Genomic DNA, 20,665 nt, shown 5'->3' with positions numbered 1-20,665 from the left:
ACAGCCCCTGCAGGTTAGTCTAAATGCTAACTGTAATGCTGGTACGAGTAATGCAGGTACATCACTTCGCTACTGTACTATTTTAAAATGTCACATTCATATCTGCAGCACAATCTTTAATTCATTTATTTAACCGATGCTACAAAATTGTTTTTGTGTGAGGAGCAATGATGGCGCGTTCTTTACGGCTTGGACATAAGAAAAAGTACATTTCAATGCCGCAGTTGGAATTGTATATATATATATATATATATATATATATATATATATATATATATATATATATATATATATATATATATATATATATATATATATATATATATATATATATATATATATATATATATGTGTATATGTATATATATATATATGTATATATATATATATGTATATATATATATATGTATATATGTATATATATATATATATATATATATATATATATATATATATATATATATATGTATATGTACTAGTCCGTCAATAAAATTAACTAAGTACTGCTCAAATGGAACTCTTGAAGGTTGGTGGTAGAGGTGAACGGCAAACCATAAAAACATTAAAAAAAATACATATAAAACAATCACTGTAAACCAGGGGTCACCAACCTTTTTGAAACCAAGGGCTACTTCTTGGGTACTGATTAATGCGAAGGGCTACCAGTTAGATACACACTTTAATTCATTTATTTAATAGGGACGGCGTGGCGAAGTTGGTAGAGTGGCTGTGCCAGCAATCGGAGTGTTGCTGGTTACTGGGGTTCAATTCCCACCTTCTACCTTCCTAGTCACGTCCGTTGTGCCTCTGATGGCTGCTGGTTAGCGCCTTGCATGGCAGCTCCCGCCATCAGTGTGTGAATGTGTGTGTGAATGGGTAAATGTGGAAATACTGTCAAAGCGCTTTGAGTACCTTGAAGGTAGAAAAGCGCTATATTATACAAGTATAACCCATTTATCATTTCATCAGTAGCCAATTTGCTCAATTTACCTTTAACTCTGTTATTTTTTATTATTAATAATTATTGATATTTATCTTTGTGGAAACACTGATCATCTTAATGATTTCTCACAATAAATGTATATAGAAACAGATAAATATCAATATGCAACACTTTATTTTTATATTTTCTCTAAGTGCACATTTTTCAAATTGAACATTTTCAAATGATCACTTCTAAGACAGTCTTGTGAAATCACAATATCCCTTTTTAACTAGCTAGCCACTAACATTTTTTAACAAATCATGAATTACTTTGCACCATGTTTGTACAAATAATAACTCATGTAAAATACAAAAGTAAACTCTCAAATTTTTAAATCATGTCACACTTTGAACTGGACACCAAATCTGTTATCTGTTTCTTTGTCAGTTAGTGGGAAGCCTGGCATTGCATGCTGTTAACTCTGAGTGAGTCTTGCAGATGTGCATCAGTGAGGCGTGTTCTGTGTTTGTTCTTGATGAAGTTCATGTCAGAAAAGGCTGATTCACAAAGATAAGATTTTTCCTCATTGTTTACGGAACCTTCTTAATCTTTTGGACATATTTTCACAGCAATCTGGCCTTAAGCTTAATTATGATGAATGTAAAATGTTAAGGATCGGAAATCTAAAGGGAACGTCCTTTCGAATGGAATGCAAAGTGCCTGTTTTGTGGACAGATGGACCAGTTAACATACTTGGTGTTGTTGTCCCAGAAAATCTGGAAGATCTAGGCTCAGTAAATTATGATAATCGACTAAGAAAGCTGGACAAAATTATGCAATTATGGAAAGGGAAATCCCTAACCTTGTATGGTAAAATGGACCAGTTAACATACTTGGTGTTGTTGTCCCAGAAAATCTGGAAGATCTAGGCTCAGTAAATTATGATAATCGACTAAGAAAGCTGGACAAAATTATGCAATTATGGAAAGGGAAATCCCTAACCTTGTATGGTAAAATGTCTATTGCCAACTCGTTAATTATTCCTTAATTTATTTATTTGTTTTTGTCATTACCAGCTCCATCACAAAACTTTTTTAAGATTTATGAGCGGAGGGTCTTCGATTTTGTCTGGAACGGCAAACCAGAAAAGATTAAAAGAAAGGTTTTGTACAAAGAGTATGAATATGGGGGCCTGAAACTTCTCAACCTTGAAGCTATGTGTCTGTCTTTAAAAGCATCAATTGTTCCAAAGATGTATTTAAACATCGAGTGGTACACAAATGTCCTGTTGGACAAAAAACATGTACTGTATCAAAATAAATTGTATCCTTTTTTACAAGTGATCCCCTCCCAGAGAGTCTGCTGGGAAACATGGCGGGGTTCATAAAGGAAACAATCCACTCATAGTGGTGTTTTCAATTTTATGTGCCAGAAAAAAGAGACGATATTTTGCAGCAGTTAATATGGATGAACTCTAATATTGTAATAGATGGAAAGCCTTTCTTTTGGAAAAATATGTTTGAAAGAGGAATCATTTTTGTCAATAATATTATCAATGAGAATGGTAAAATTATGAAGTATGATGAATTTAGAGCTATGTATAGTGATGCTTGCTCAAGCTTTTCATTTTATCAACTAACTGGAGTAATTGGGAAAAGATGGAAACAAATAATTAATTATGGAACTACTAAATTATTAGTTTGTAAACCTCTAATAAGAAATTCTAGTTGGCAAAAAGGAACTAAAATAAATAGAAAAATATATAATTTTTATTTAATAAAGAAATCTTTGAAGGCTGCCTCATACAACACAAATGGAAAATGGGAGGACTTTTTTGACTGCCCGTTGCCATGGGATGCCATATTCAAACTAATCTATAAAACCACTATCGATGTGCAAAATCGTTATTTTCAAATTAAAATTATTTATAACTTCTTACCCACAGGGAAAATGTTAAAATTATGGAATATGACAGAGTCAGATGATTGCCGATTTTGTTGTCAGGAGCCTGAATCCACCCTACATTTGTTTTGGTATCGTCATATTGTGTCTTTGTTTTGGGTGGAAGTTGAAAAAATGTGTTTAAGGATTGGTTTGTTTATGAATCTTAATGTGGTTTCTGTTATTTTAGGAGAGTTCATTGACAATCATGATTTAGTCAATTTAATTATAGTACTCGGTAAAATGTTTATTTTTAAGGCCAAAAACAGATATTCACTTAGTATTACTTTCTTTAAAACATTTATTCAGTATTTTCTAACTTTAGAAAGTTACATGGTTGAAAACGATAATGATGCCAAAAAACATTAAAAAAAAAGATGAGAAGTCCTCAAAGGCTTATTTTGAAAGTATAATTATGTTTATAGATTATATGATATCTGTTGTTGTGTTCCCTAATTTGAGTGACCTGGACATAATCTGGACTGTACATAAATGCTTATTTTGAAAATGTAATTTTGTTTATAAATTATATGCAATCTGTTGTGTTCCCTAATTTTTTTCTGTGTACATGAATGAAGGTGTGTGTTGCTGAGTCCGACTTGGACATTATCTGGACTGGGCCTGGTTTAAAAAACCCTTTAAACAAATCTAATTTCATTGACAACCTGGTCTGTGGAAGATAAGGCCCTTTTTTAAAAAATGAAATAAGATAAATAAATAAAAAACATTTTCTTGGATAAAAAAGAAAGTAAAACAGATAAATATCAATATGCAGCACTTTATTTTTATATTTTCTCTAAGTGCACATTTTTCAAATTGAACATTTTCAAATGATCACTTCTAAGACAGTCTTGTGAAATCACAATATCCCTTTTTAACTAGCTAGCCACTAACATTTTTTAACAAATCATGAATTACTTTGCACCATGTTTGTACAAATAATAACTCATGTAAAATACAAAAGTAAACTCTCAAATTTTTAAATCATGTCACACTTTGAACTGGACACCAAATCTGTTATCTGTTTCTTTGTCAGTTAGTGGGAAGCCTGGCATTGCATGCTGTTAACTAGTGTGTTGTACTCTGGTGTGTAACTTGACACTGCAACTCTGAGTGAGTCTTGCAGATGTGCATCAGTGAGGCGTGTTCTGTGTTTGTTCTTGATGAAGTTCATGTCAGAAAAGGCTGATTCACAAAGATAAGATTTTTCCTCATTGTTTGTGGAACCTTCTTAATCTTTTGGACATATTTTCACAGCAATCTGGCCTTAAGCTTAATTATGATAAATGTAAAATGTTAAGGATCGGAAATCTAAAGGGAACGTCCTTTCGAATGGAATGCAAAGTGCCTGTTTTGTGGACAGATGGACCAGTTAACATACTTTGTGTTGTTGTCCCAGAAAATCTGGAAGATCTAGGCTCAGTAAATTATGATGATCGACTAAGAAAGCTGGACAAAATTATGCAATTATGGAAAGGGAAATCCCTAACCTTGTATGGTAAAATGTCTATTGCCAACTCGTTAATTATTCCTCAATTTATTTATTTGTTTTTGTCATTACCAGCTCCATCACAAAACTTTTTAAAGATTTATGAGCGGAGGGTCTTCGATTTTGTCTGGAACGGCAAACCAGAAACGATTAAAAGAAAGGTTTTGTACAAAGAGTATGAATATGGGGGCCTGAAACTTCTCAACCTTGAAGCTATGTGTCTGTCTTTAAAAGCATCAATTGTTCCAAAGATGTATTTAAACATTGAGTGGTACACAAATGTCCTGTTGGACCAAAAACATGTACTGTATCAAAATAAATTGTATCCTTTTTTACAAGTGATCCAACTTCCAGAGAGTCTGCTGGGAAACATGGCGGGGTTCATAAAGGAAACAATCCACTCATAGTGGTGTTTTCAATTTTATGTGCCAGAAAAAAGAGACGATATTTTGCAGCAGTTAATATGGATGAACTCTAATATTGTAATAGATGGAAAGCCTTTCTTTTGGAAAAATATGTTTGAAAGAGGAATCATTTTTGTCAATGATATTGTCAATGAGAATGGTAAAATTATGAAGTATGATGAATTTAGAGCTATGTATGGTGATGCTTGCTCAAGCTTTTCATTTTATCAACTAACTGGAGTAATTGGGAAAAGATGGAAACAAATAATTAATTATGGAACTACTAAATTATTAGTTTGTAAACCTCTAATAAGAAATTCTAGTTGGCAAAAAGGAACTAAAATAAATAGAAACATATATAATTTTTATTTAATAAAGAAATCTTTGAAGGCTGCCTCATACAACACAAATGGAAAATGGGAGGACTTTTTTGACTGCCCGTTGCCATGGGATGCCATATTCAAACTAATCTATAAAACCACTATCGATGTGCAAAATCGTTATTTTCAAATTTAAATTATTTATAACTTCTTACCCACAGGGAAAATGTTAAGATTATGGAATATGACTAGGGATGATGTTTGATAAGGAATTATCGAGTTCAAGCCTATTATCGAATCCTCTTATCAAACCGATTCCTTATCGATTCTCTTATCGAGTCCAGATAGGTTGTTGTATATGGAAAAAAACACACAATATTTGGTTTAACAAAAGCTCACTTTTATTATATAATAAAAAAATAAAATCTAATAAATAAATAAATATTGACTGTTACCCACCTAAAAAAATAAAATAAAATAAAGAAATATTGACTGTTGTTACCCAAAGTATATTAAGTGGGATTTTTCAGAGAAACAAATATATACAGTAACACAAAAACAAGCTGTCTCTGTGATCACAATAGGTGTATAAATAATAATATAGTGTTAAATAAAATCAGTCCCTTGGGCACAAAACTGAAAATAATACAGCTCTCCAAAAAGTGCACTTCTGCTGCTATTTGACATAACTGTTTGTTATGATGCTTTGACATTTTTGCACTTTATTTCTTTATTGAAAGAAAATTCTATGAAGAGAAAAGTTGTTTGCAAATGTGGTTACAATGCTAAAAAATGAAAAGTTAAAGCTAAAAAAAGAAATACACTTTATTGAGTTAACATTATTTCTTTATAGGGGGAAAAATGTTATGAGCTAGAGATTATAACAACTACACTACCCAGCATGCAACGGGAGTTACGAGCATGCGCCGTAGCCCCGAAAAGTGTTGCATGTTGCCACGCTGTGAAAGTAAACGTCAAGAACTCAGCCAACACGCCTCGTCTGCATTATTTATAATTAGACAGACAACACATCTACAGTGTGATTTTGTTTTGTTTACAAGGAAAGAAAAACAAAAGTTAAAAAAGGGAGATGTGTTGTATATACAGGTATATGTATGTGGTGCGGTTGTTTTAAGAACGTTGCGACAGCTGCCGTAAAGGAGGTGTGTTGCTAGCCTGGTTGCTATGTTTCCGGTTGGTCGTAAAAGTGTTCGTCATGTGTTTTACCCTGCTAAAATCTCTCAGTAAAGTTATTCGATGGATTATAGCTTTTGTTTTGAACTTTATTACACCTTGGAGCGCTTTTTCCCGTCCATTGTTTTCCTGCTTTCGCTATCTGCGCCTAATTACTGAGCTACATGACGTCAATTCTTGTGATGTCCCACGGAGCATTTCTGGTCGGGACGGGATTCGAATAAATAATCAACTCTTTTCCTTTACTATAGTGGTCTTGATAACAGGTACCGGTTCTCAAAAAGGGATTCGAGTCCGAGGACTCGGTTCTTTTCTTATCAAACAACCGGGAAAACCGGTTTCGAGTATCATCCCTAAATATGACCGAGTCAGATGATTGCCGATTTTGTTGTCAGGAGCCTGAACATTTGTTTTGGTATTGTCATATTGTGTCTTTGTTTTGGGTGGAAGTTGAAAAAATGTGTTTAAGGATTGGTTTGTTTATGAAGCTTAATGTGGTTTCTGTTATTTTAGGAGAGTTCATTGACAATCATGATTTAGTCAATTTAATTATAGTACTCTGTAAAATGTTTATTTTTAAGGCCAAAAACAGATATTCACTTAGTATTACTTTCTTTAAAACATTTATTCAGTATTTTCTAACTTTAGAAAGTTACATGGTTGAAAACGATAATGATGCCAAAAAACATTAAAAAAAGATGAGAAGTCCTCAAAGGCTTATTTTGAAAGTATAATTATGTTTATAGATTATATGATATCTGTTGTTGTGTTCCCTAATTTGAGTGACCTGGACATAATCTGGACTGTACATAAATGCTTATTTTGAAAATGTAATTTTGTTTATAAATTATATGCAATCTGTTGTGTTCCCTAATTTTTTTCTGTGTACATGAATGAAGGTGTGTGTTGCTGAGTCCGACTTGGACATTATCTGGACTGGGCCTGGTTTAAAAAACCCTTTAAACAAATCTAATTTCATTGACAACCTGGTCTGTTGAAGATAAGGCCCTTTTTAAAAAAATGAAATAAAATAAGATAAATAAATAAAAAACATTTTCTTGGATAAAAAAGAAAGTAAAACAATATAAAAATAATTACATAAAAAATAGTAATTAATGAAAATGTTAGTGGACCAGCAGCCTATACAATCATGTGTGTCCCTTGCAGATGTGTTGTCTATATTGTGGGAACCAGAATATTGGTAGCAGAAAGAAATAACCCCTTTTGTGTGAGTGGGTGTGGATGAGTGTGCATGGGGGAGGTTGTTTGGGTTGATGCACTGATTGAAAGTGTATCTTGTGTTTTTTCTATGTAGATTTAATTTAAAAAAAATATATATAATAATTTTTTTTTTTTTTAGAACAGGCCCGCGGGCGACTCATCTGGTCCTTACGGGCGACCTGGTGCCCGCGGGCACCGCGTTGGTGACCCCTGCTGTAAACATTATCATTTAAGGGAAGAATGTAATACAAAATATCAATACAAAGTGTCAAGACAGAATAAACTCTCTGCTGCTGCAGCAACAGAGATACAGTCTATAGGTCCTTAAGATATATAGATATCTAATGTATTCATACATTGTTTATGTAGGATATACGCATGTATATATAACCTAATCATATTGTTTCTTGAATTCAAAAATAGCTGAACGTTGTTCCCCCCCTTCTCTGGGATTATATTCCCAGTTTTGATCTCGAACGTCTGGTCACTTATAGCATATAAGAATATTCTATAACTGTTAAGCAAACTATGAATAATAAAACACGCCAGAACATGTGTCCTTTATCATAGCTACACGAATGACAAAAAACCGCGTGAAAATCAGTGGTATTCAGTGAGGTAAGATGAATTAAATGCGCTGACAGTTCAATGCTCCTGCCAAATGAATTGCACTGAGTGGAGCGGATCACCACTCCAAGATGGCGGCCCCGCGTCTCGTCAGCGCCAGTAGGCAGTAGCGCTCGATGCTGCGTCTACTTATAAGATGTCTATAGTAGCGGCTGGCTACGGGGTGTTTTCCAATGGCTTTGGCTTGGGGGCGGGACTTCTGGGGAGGGACAGGGAAGGGACGTTGATTATAGAAAGTAAAGGCGTTCAAAATGTTTTTAATTATTATTATTTTTTTTTTTATTGAACAAGAAACATACATTTATAATGAACACAAAAGTCAAGGCACTTTCAACATAACCAACAATCTACACATCAGGTTGAGCAAATCACGACATCAACAAAACATGTCAAGGAAAGAAAACAAAAGCAAATACAGATAGAGTATTCAATATTAATAAATAATAATAATGAAAAATATGAATAAACAAACAAAAGACAAAAAGGGCTACCTAAATCACTTGAAATGTTTTTAAGGGCTTTTGTACTCTTAATCATCCTTCAAGATTTGATTGATAATCGTAAACCATTAAGCCAATTAGAAAATGTAGGCCTTACTTTCATAAATCGACATTTATGTAGAAACATATTTGCCTGGCGCATAATATTGTTGACAAACATTTCTATGTTACAATCGTTTATAAAAATACCAATTTTGATCTCTTCTATAGAGAATGGGGACATCTCCACACCCTTGTTTCTCAGCCAATCTCTGATCTCCTCCCAAAACACATGTACACTCTCACACACACACTTTCACATTCCACACACAGATGATTGACATCCTCTACGGCTCCACATATATAACAGCCATCAACTTCCATGTTAAATTAAAGTTTAAAAAAATCCTTTGAAGGGTATATTCCATTAATAATTTTAAGTTTTATTTCTTTAATTTTGGGAAAAATCGGGTATGTAATATATCTTGTCCTTACTTTCCTTAGCTCAACTTTTGTAAACTCCTTCAAGATTTATTGTCTATGAACTGTGCCCGGATAATATTATTTCACTAAAACTGCCCTCATATATTTGTTGGAACATTTTTCATCACAGAAATTAACATCTTCAAAATTAAGGTTTCTTAGACAAGGGGTAGTATTTGAATATAAAACATCTTGAGTCACCATAGATTTTAAGGATAGAGGTATTGCTTTGGTGATATTTTGAAACAGATTTTTTGACATTGATACTTATAAATTTTTTCATACGTAAACAAACTGCCATAACTGTCTATAAAATGTCTGACAGCATATATATATATATATATATATATATATATATATATATATATATATATATATATATATATATATATATATATATATATATATATATATATATATATATATATATATATATATATATATATATATATATATATATATGATAAATGGGTTATATTTGTATAGCGCTTTTCTACCTTCAAGGTACTCAAAGCGCTTTAACAGTATTTCCACATTCACCCATTCACACACTGATGGAGGGAGCTGCCATGCAAGGCGCTACCAGCACCCATCATGTATTTGTATGCTGAGACGCCGAGATGAGCGGTCGCACCCTCTTTCGCTCCCGATCGGGAATCCAAACAACTGCTCGGATTATCCCACACTTCCTCCTTTTTCTACTGTGGATTACGGATTTATATTTTAAACCTCCTCGGATACTCTACCCTCTTGAAAATGAGAGTCGAGAACGCGAAATGGACATACACAGTGACTTTTATCTCCACGACAATATATCGGCGAAGCACCTTGGCTTCGGAGCTAACGTGTTAGCATCGTGCTTGTCTGCACATCGAGGCAGAAGAAACATGCCCCTGACTGGAAGGATAGACAGAAAGTCAATAATACTACTATTACTTCTACTATCAGGAGACACTGAACTCAACCCTGGACCTGCAACAACACGGTTAATGTTGTCCCGACTGGCGAAGACTAGCAATGCTACTGCTAGCGTCGCCATCGAAGCTAACTCGGCTACCGGCTCGTCTCAGCTCAGGCTCACCTGTGCTCCTGCGGTCGGCGGCTCGGCGGAGGACTTCGCCCCGTTCATCGACACGGTCGGAGGCTCGGCGGCGGCGGTGGAGGACGACCCAGTCATCAGAGAAGGCAGCGACTCAGCGGCGGTGAACGACGCGGCGGCTGCGGTGGACGGCGACCCAGACATCGGTGATTGCGGGGAACTGCACGAGATGGCGGGGGTCCACGCGACCTCTCCCCGGTCCCGGACGGCCGAGGACGCGCCATACACAGGATTTAGAGGCGCCTTTACACAAACATTTTCGTTATTCTCTTTCTCTTTGTCTTCAAAAAAGCCAGCCAAAAGGAAACCCAACCCATCCCCCAGCAACCCTACCTGGCCTCCTCCTTCCTCTCCCTCCCCTCCCCCTTTCTCTCCCTCCCCCTTCACCTGGAGGACGATCAATATGCCTCTCTCTCCTCTCTCTCCTTGCTCTTCAACTGCAACAGCAATAATAACCAACAATTTTTCTGGTCAGTACCACAACACAGCGGACTCTGATGCTCTTTTTGGTTCCAGTGGACTACACATCATCCACCTTAATGTGAACAGCCTCTCTGGAGCCAAACTCGACCAAATCAGAGAAATGTTCCTCAACACGAAGGTAAAAATCTTGTGTTTCTCGGAAACCAAATTTGATCAAAGTATTTCTGACTCAGAGATAGAAATACAAAACTTTTCGGTTATCAGAAATGATAGGAATAAACACGGTGGGGGCGTTTGTATGTATATTCACCAGGATATTAAATACATAACTCGCACTGATCTTAACCACAATAACCTGGAATCTGTGTGGGCGGAAATCAAATTTAAAAATGCTAAGCCGGTACTAATAGGGACTGTTTATAGACCCCCTAATCAGAGTGATTTCTATGGGGCTTTGGAAGAATGCTTGGCGGGGACAGACAACATGGAGAAAATTATAACTGGGGATCTGAACACAGATATTCAACGCAAAGATGCGCCTGTCTTCAGATCCTTCAGCAAGTTTTGTAATCTGCACGGTCTTTCCCAGCTAATAGCGCTACCCACAAGGGTGTGTGATTCCACCCAATCAACCATAGATCTCATTCTCACTTCAGACCGGCCTAAAATAAAAAATAGTGGGGTCATGATCTGTGGTCTTAGCGACCACTATCTAACCTTCTGCACCCGTAAAATAGCTAAACCTAAAGCCAATGGCCACATAACAGCCCAATCCAGATCCCTCAAAAAATACTCCAATGACAATTTCAATTTAAAATTAGATGAGTGGGACTGGTCCCCTGTGCTCGCGAGCAACCTGGTCGATGTCGCTTGGGATCGCTTCAAAACGGCGTTCCTAAAGATACTAAATGACATGGCTCCCGTGAAAACAGTCAGGATCAAAGCCCGCTCGGAACCATGGATGAATCCGGACCTATTAGCTGCCATAAAAGACAGAGACAGGAAATACTCTGAATACCAAAAATGTAAAACAGAAGTAGATAAACAACCCAATAATATCAACCTCAAATTACTCCTTTCAACTCTCAAAAAGCAATGCAATAAATTAAGAAATAAGTCAACCAACCTGACTAAATCCTTAAAAAAAAATTACATTAACGACAAAATAGAGGAAAACACGAATAAGCCACGTGAGCTCTGGAAAATTCTCAACAACCAGCTTCCTGGTTGCAGCCAGAAACTTAAAACAAGACTCACCAACATCAGCATCAAGGAGGGTGACTCCCTCATTACAGACAAAATGGAGGTAGCTAGCAGACTTAACGCCTTTTTCACCAGCATAGCTGCAACTCTTGTCAACAAGCTGTCCCACCACTCTGGTCGCTTTGGTGTAGAACACATTAAAGCCTTCTACAGAAAGCTAGGAGTATCCAACAATGATTTCAAATTAGAAATGGTCACAGCTGATGAGGTGTTTAAAAAATTGAGCGCGCTCCACCCTAACAAGGCCACCGGCCTTGATAATATTCCCTCCAGATTCCTCAGGGACTCTGCCTCCATCATTGCCCCGATCATCACGCACATAATAAACCTATCAATTACACAAGGCCAAGTACCAAAAGATTTTAAGATAGCAAGAGTAACTCCCCTCTTTAAAAAAGGAAGCAAATTGGAACCTGGCAACTACCGACCTGTTTCTATTCTCAGATCCATTTCGAAAGTAATGGAGAAAATAGTTTATGAACAGGTCGATAGTTACCTTGCCACTAATAAACTCATGTACAAATTCCAATCCGGCTTCAGAACTAACCACTCCACTGACACATGCCTTCTCTATCTGACCGACCACATCAAACATGAGGTGGACGCGGGCAAATACTGCGGCATGGTCATGCTGGACCTTCAGAAGGCCTTTGACACCGTTAACCACGCTATACTGTTGGATAAGCTCAGAGCAATCGGATTTAACAAAACCTCTTGGAGCTGGATGCAGTCTTACTTGGAGGGGAGGGAGCAGGTGGTAGAGGTGAACGGCACCGTGTCCCCCCCCCCTCTCGGTGAGCTGTGGAGTCCCCCAAGGCAGTATATTGGGACCTTTACTGTTCCTAATATACATAAACGACATGTCATCGGCATGTGACTGTGAATTGTTTTTGTTTGCGGATGACTCTGCCCTGCTGGTATCCGGCAAGGACAAGTCACAGGTGGAGAAAATCCTCAGTGCTGAGCTCTGTCGAACTTGCACCTGGCTCGCTGACAACAAGCTATCCATCCACTTGGGTAAAACAGAATCCATCCTGTTTGGGTCCCACATCAAACTTAAGAGAGTCAATCACTTCACCATAAAAGTAGGTGACAGTGTCATCACCAGGAAAGATGAGGTCACCTACCTAGGTTCCATTCTAGAGGCTAACCTTTCCTGTGATAAAATGGCAACCAAGGTAATCAAAAAGGTTAACCAAAGAACGAGATTTCTCTACAGAATTTCCTCTCTGGTCAACAAAAGCACCTTGAGGATTCTGGCGGGAACTCTCGTTCAACCCTTTTTCGATTACGCATGCACCTCCTGGTACCCTAGCACCTCCAAAACCCTCAAATCTAAACTCCAAACATCTCAGAACAAGCTAGTCAGGTTACTTCTAGACCTCCACCCCAGATCCCACCTCACTCCTACCCACTTCTCTAAAGTGGGCTGGCTCAAGGTGGAGGACAGAGTTAAACAACTTGCACTGAGCCTAGTCTATAAAATCCGCTACACCTCCCTGATACCGAAGTACATGTCAAACTACTTCCTTAACGTAAATGACCGCCATAACCACAACACCAGGGGGTGCTCCACTAACCACGTTAAACCCAGATTCCGAACTAACAAAGGTCTTAACTCATTCTCTTTCTATGCCACATCAATGTGGAATGCGCTCCCAACAGGTATAAAAGAAAGGGCATCTCTATCCTCCTTCAAAACCGCTATAAAAGTTCACCTCCAGGCAGCTACAACCCTAAACTAACACCCTCCCCGGATTGCTAATAATCAAATGTAAACAATCAAATGCAGATTCTTTTTCTTATGCCTTCTGATCTCTCTCTCTCTCTCTCTCTGATCTCTCTCTCTCTCTCTCTCTCTCTATGTCCACTACCCCCCCCCCCCACCCCACCCCCCCTCCACACTCCTGATTGTAAATAATGTAAATAATTCAATGTGATTATCTTGTGTGATGACTGTATTATGATGATAGTATATATGATAGTATATATCTGTATCATGAATCAATTTAAGTGGACCCCGACTTAAACAAGTTGAAAAACTTATTCGGGTGTTACCATTTAGTGGTCAATTGTACGGAATATGTACTTCACTGTGCAACCTACTAATAAAAGTCTCAATCAATCAATCAATCAATCAATCAAAGTGTCTTGCCCAAGGACACAACGGACGTGACTAGGATGGTAGAAGGTGGGGATTGAACCCCAGTAACCAGCAGCCCTCCGATTGCTGGCACAGCCACTCTACCAACTTCGCCACGCCTAATATACAGTATATATATGGATTTTTTATTAACTAAAATGTAATGGTTGTTCCATATAGGTGTGTTGTGTGGAGAGAAATTGTGTTTAAACAATAATTTCCAGTAAAGTAGGGTCTGTTGGTGAAAATGAGTTGACATGAAAGTCACAATGCAACAGAAAATGTTTTCCTCCCAATCTCTGGAATATGACATTTGGAAATGTATACCATATTGAACATGAGTTTGCAAGATCATTTAACCATTTTAGCTTAACGCTATTGATTACTTTAAAGTCAATCATATTTTAAACCACCTGTGCCGCCCTCGATATGTAGAAATATCTTGGCTTTACCCTAACACCCTTTCTTGATCAAACACTCTGAAAAACGTCTTCTTGTCCACAGGTTTATTGACCCTAAAAAGGGTAAAACTGAAAACATACATGCTTACATTACAGACATGCATACACAGCCAATTACACACACACAAGCCCACTACAATAAAACATGCATTATGCTGTGTATTGAACTTAAATGGATAAATAAACGCCACAAAATATGTAATTTAAGTGCTCTACAGCAAACTAGCTTACTATGCTAACATTCCCTTCACTGTATGAATTCCGAAAATTAGCATGACTGACTTTTGGCCATAAAACGTCCCAAATTACATCACAACCAACAAATGATACAACTCAATCAAATATTAGCATACTACTCAACAATACATACCGATGATACTTTGTTTGGCATGAGATTCGAGCAGATGAAAACGTTTGCGATCGTCACTGAACTAGCTTAAAGTCTACTTGAAAGGAACTCCTTTTTGTGCCCTACTATCATGGACATTACTGTAAACTAGGCAATGCTGCCTCCTGCTGTCTAAAGGAGGAAGTGCACCTCACTGTTGAATTCCAAAGTGAACTTAAACACTGGTTTTACATATATTATTAATAAATTCAACAAACCAGACAGAACACCACCCTCTTTGACATCTTTAACCATATGTTATTTTCCTTATGTAATGACATTTATTTTTCCAAATAAATTTTAGGTTGATATCATTAATAGTTTTAACAATCTTGGTTGTAGTAGGTAGGGAACAAGCCGGGTAGATAAGTCTGGATATGCTATCCATTTTAGTCAGCAAGATTCTTCCAAAGATGGATAAGTCCCTCTGAAGCCACCTGTTTAGGATTGATTTACAGTGATCAATTCGGTTTACAAAGTTGACCTTACCTGCTCTGATCTTGTTTTTACATATAAGAATGCCTAAATATGTCACCTCATCTTTCACTTTGATATTGTACAATGTTGTGTTTGGCCAATCATGCAAGGTGAGTATTTCACACTTGTCCGTGTTTAAGTAGAGTCCAGAAGCTTTAGAATCAATAGCTTGTAGGGCCACACGGATTTGATGATGATTTTTCAAAAAAAGTGTGGTGTCGTCAGCCAGTTGACTTATTAATATCTCATTTCCCATCACTTGAATGCCTGCTATAAAATAGTTCTTAATGAAAATAGCTAACATTTCTGCCACCATTATAAATTATAAAGGTGAACTTCCACAGCCTTGTCTTATTCCTCTTTTGACATCAAATCTTGGAAAAATGTGTGTCCAAATCCTAAATGTTTCAGAGTTTGTAGAATAAATGGATGTTCAACAGTCAAATGCTTTATAAAAGTCTAAAAACAAGATGAGACTTTCGCTGTCGATGATATCCTTGAAATTCACTAAGTCTAAAACTAGCCTAATGTTATTTTGTATAGAACGTCCTTTTAGGAAACCGGACTGTTTCCTCAATAACACTAGAAATTCCTTTTTTTATCTAGTAAAAATAGAGCCTGAAATAATTTTATAATCTGTATTGAGTAAAGTAATTGGTCTTAAATTTTTGAGAATTCTCTTATCCTTGCCAGGTTTAGGGATTGAAACAATTAGACCTTGCTTCATGTTTGTGCTTAATTCTTGTTTAGTAAAGGTGTTAAAGTATTGCTGGGAAAAGAGGGAAGACGCAAATTGGGGTTTGCTGTGTGGTTGTATCGCACAAGGGAAGACGCAAATTGGGGTTTGCTGTGTGGTTGTATCGCAGCTTGTGCAATAAAGAAACAGAGAAGTTGTGTGAGCCTACATTCCTGGAAAATTACAATACCAAACAAACAGAAGAAGTCTGGAGCTAAAGGCCTACTGAAACCCACTACTACCGACCACGCAGTCTGATAGTTTATATATCAATGATAAAATCTTAACATTGCAACACATGCCAATACGGCCGGGTTAACTTATAAAGTGCAATTTTAAATTTCCCGGCAAACTTCCGGCTGAAAACGTTTCGATATGATGATGTTTGCGCGTGACGTCAACAGTGGAGCGGAAGTATTCGAAACCCATTGAAACCAATACAAAAAGTTCTGTTTTCATTTCAAAATTCCACAGTATTCTGGACATCTGTGTTGGTGAATCTTTTGCAATTTGTTTAATGAACAATGGAGACTGCAAAGAAGAAAGATGTAGGTGCGATCGGTGTATTAGCGGCGGACTACAGCAACACAACCAGGAGCACTTTGAGGATAGCAGACGCGCTAGCCGAACGACCTCACCTTGATTTCCTCCATCTCCGGGCCGCCAACCGCATCAGTGATTGGGTGAAGTCCTTCGTCGTACCGTTGATCGCTGGAACGCAGGTGAGCACGAGTCGTGATGAGCAGATGAAAGCTGGCGTAGGTGCAGAGCTAATGTTTTTAGCATAGCTCTGTCGAGGTTCCGTAGCTAAGTTAGCTTCAATGGCGTCGTTATCAACAGCATTATTAAGCTTCGCCAAGCTGGAAAGCATTAACCGTTTATTTACATGTCCAGAGTTTGGTAGTATTGTTGATCTTCTGTCTATCCTTCCAGTCAGGGACTTATTTGTTTTGTTTCTATATGCAGTAAAGCCCGATGCTATCACGTTAGCTCAGGAGCTAAAGAGCTTAACCGATGTATTGTTGTGGAGATAAAAGTCACTGTGAATGTCCATTTTGCGTTCTCGACCCTCATTTTCAAGAGGATATAGTATCCGAGGTGGTTTAAAATACAAATCCGTGATCCACAATAGAAAAAGGAGAGAGTGTGGAATCCAATGAACCCTTGTACCTAAGTTACGGTCAGAGCGAAAAAAGATACGTTCTGCACTGCACGCTAGTCCTTCACTTTCACGTTCCTCATCCACGAATCTTTCATCCTCGCTCAAATTAATGGGGTAATCGTCGCTTTCTCTGTCCGAATCTCTCTCGCTGCTGGTGTAAACAATAGGAAAATATGAGCAGTCCTTCCTCCGGTGTCGTCACGCTACTTCCGATAGGGGCAAGGCTTTTTTTTATCAGAGACCAAAAGTTGCGAACTTTATCGTCGTTGTTCTATACTAAATCCTTTCAGCAAAAATATGGCAATATCACGAAATGATCAAGTATGACACATAGAATGGATCTGCTATCCCCGTTTAAATAAAAAAAATTCATTTCAGTACATAGGTCCCGTTTACACTGCGCACCAAATATGAGTTTTTGCTCTCAAGTGACACAGATCTGTTTTTTCTTTGCCAGTCTAAACGTTTCAAAGCACTGCATATCTGATTTTTTGGCATCAGATTAAGGCCACATCAGGAGGTAGTCCAATTGGAATCCGATCTTTTTAAAGTGATTTTTCTTACGTCAGCTTTAGGCGAGCTACGTCAATGAATGACGCAGTCGCCAGTGGGAGTGGATATTTTATCACAACATCCGGTTTAGTTTTTTTTTTATGTAAGACAACCGAATTTTCGGAGCATCACTCTTAACCCTGGCAATGGACCCTGTGTGTATATGTATGTTATGCCATTGTTTACAAAATAGTGCGCAAATATTAGGCTATATGTAATATATGAATATAGGTTTTGATTCTAAAGAAATGGCAATTGTTGAAAGACTGGAATTGACGCTGTGGTGAATTTTAAAAAATGGGCAAACTCATAAAAGTGTTAAGTCATATTATTATTACTTTTTTTTGTTTAACTTTAAACGCTTCAAATCTTTCATCAGGTTTGAACCTATCCATTAATATGAGGTTTTTACTATTTTTTTATTTAAAAAAAACAGCTTTTGATATTTACATTATTTAAAAAAATATACACTGTATTTTAATGTTTTTTTTTTACTTGTCCAGGGTGTACCGCACCTTCCGCCCGAATGCAGCTGAGATAGGCTCCAGCACCCCCCGCGACTCCAAAAGGGACAAGCGGTAGAAAATGGATGGATGTTTTTTATTATTTTTTTGTAAAAAAATATGTGTTTTATGGGGAAAACACTACATATGCAATATTTACCAAAACATGAGTTTACAGAGGAATATTTGCTATTAGGTTTCAACACGGGGAAGCACATTGGCACTGTGGTTACAATCGTGCCTCACTGTGAGAAGGTCCCGGGTTCGGGTCTTTCTGTGTGGAGTTTGCATGTTCTCCCCGGGACTGCTGGGGTTTTTCTCCCACCTCCAAAGACATGCACCTGGCTGATTGGCAACACTAAATTGGCCTTCGTGTGTGAAACCAAATCATCTGACTTGATTTAGTGGTTTACTAGTGCCATTGCACACACACAATAGGCACGAAATGTCTTCGAAAGCACATTTACACACCTCTGTGTAGCAATAACAACCCACCATGATCATAGTTTTTTGCGTTAAAGTCGTTAGTTGGCAGATTTTTCAATTTGAATAAACAGCTATGCAGAAACGCTTTATATGACTGAATAAAATGTATCTTGTGTCAACTAGTGGTTGAGAGGTGTAAATACACCCAAAACTATTTGTCCTGGCATTTCGAAGGGAGATGCTTAGAGTTATTCAGTATTTGTGTTGAAAACATAAAAATATGTCACTCCATCCATCCATTTTCTACCGCTTGTCCCTTTTTTTAGGTAATTAAAAAATTTGTGTTACAATGGGAGTCAAGGGGAGACCAAAAGGGGCAAAATGGTCTAAGTGTATAGTAAATGGGAGTCAGTCAATCAATTAAAGTTTATTTATATAGCCCCTAATCACAAGTGTCTCAAAGGGCTGCACAAGCCACAACAATATCCTCGGCCCAGATCCCACATCAGGGAGTGGGACCAGAAAGGTTTTCATTTTGGACCGTTGATGACTTCAGCAAAAATGTGTGCTTGTGAAGTTTTAACATGTTCCGAATAAAATAAACTGATTGATTAAACCTACAGGCGCTAACTTTCCAAAGTGTTGTAAGCATTATGTTCCGGCTTTGAGGACGTAAACGTCACCCTGCAGAACAGACAACGTTAGTTATGTTTGTTGTTTGCTAGGGGTGTAACGGTACGTGTATTTTGTATTGAACCGTTTCGGTACAGGGGTTCCGGTTCGGTTCGGAGGTGTACCGAACGAGTTTCCACACGGACATATTAAGTAGTGTAGCGCACGTTGTGTAAACAATGCACACCGAGGCACAACCACACGGCATGCTAGCAACGACCGGGCTAGGACAACATATAAAAGCCAGAGCTGGAAGACCCTCCTGCCTCGTTAAGATCTCCCGTTTGGGAACACTTCGGCTGCGCGGTGCGGAGGACGGAGGTTTGCCGACATTGTTCAGCAGCGGTAAGGCATGCTTCTGCCAACACGTCAAACATGCTAACACTTTTGAAGCGGCACCACCCCTAAGTGAACATCGCTTCAACAAAGATAAAGACGAGCAAACAGCTCCCACCTCTTACTGCCAAGTTAGCCAGGCTGGGGGGGGGGGGGGGGGGGGGGGGGGGGGGGGGGGGGGAAGAAAAGTTAATCTGAGGCTGAGTTGACTTGAAACTGTTTAATATTGCACTTTTTATATGTAGAAGAAAAGTTTTGTCACTTTATTTAATCTGAGCAACAACTTGAGGCAGTTTAATGTTGATTAACGTGTACCCAGACTTAAACAAGTTCGGGTGTTACCATTTAGTGGTCAATTGTACGGAATATTTACTGTACTGTGCAATCTACTAATAAAAGTCTCAATCAATCAATCAAAAAAAACACTTTATATGTAGAAAAGTTTTGTTAAGAAACCATTCTGAGCCTTATCTTATTTAGTTTTTTATTTTAAATATGTTGACCACATTAACCCTGGCAATGGACCCTGTGTGTATATGTATGTTATGCCATTGTTTACAAATTTGGTAAATAAATAACCAAAAAATTTATATTTTGTTGTTTTCTTACTGTACCGAAAATGAACCGAACTGTGACCTCTAAACCGAGGTACGCACCGAACCGAAATTTTTGTGTACCGTTACACCACTATTGTTTGCTAATAATTGCAATTTAGCAAAGATTAGCGAGTACATTTATCATTGAATGTATATTTTATTCTAACATGTGAAAACATGGAAATAATAATAACAAAAGTTAAAACAATTATTAGTAACATAAGATAGCTGATGGTGTTGTTGGTATATTTTCGAGTTTGAAAAATATAACTTTGAGCACATTGCAAACAGTCCCTTTTAAGAAACAGACAATATGATCTCTTAATAATGTTGTTTAAAAAAAAA

The sequence above is a fragment of the Entelurus aequoreus genome, linkage group LG01 (assembly GCF_033978785.1).
Source record: "Entelurus aequoreus isolate RoL-2023_Sb linkage group LG01, RoL_Eaeq_v1.1, whole genome shotgun sequence".
Taxonomy (NCBI): Eukaryota; Metazoa; Chordata; class Actinopteri; order Syngnathiformes; family Syngnathidae; genus Entelurus; species Entelurus aequoreus.
Note: the sequence above shows the minus strand (reverse complement) of the source record.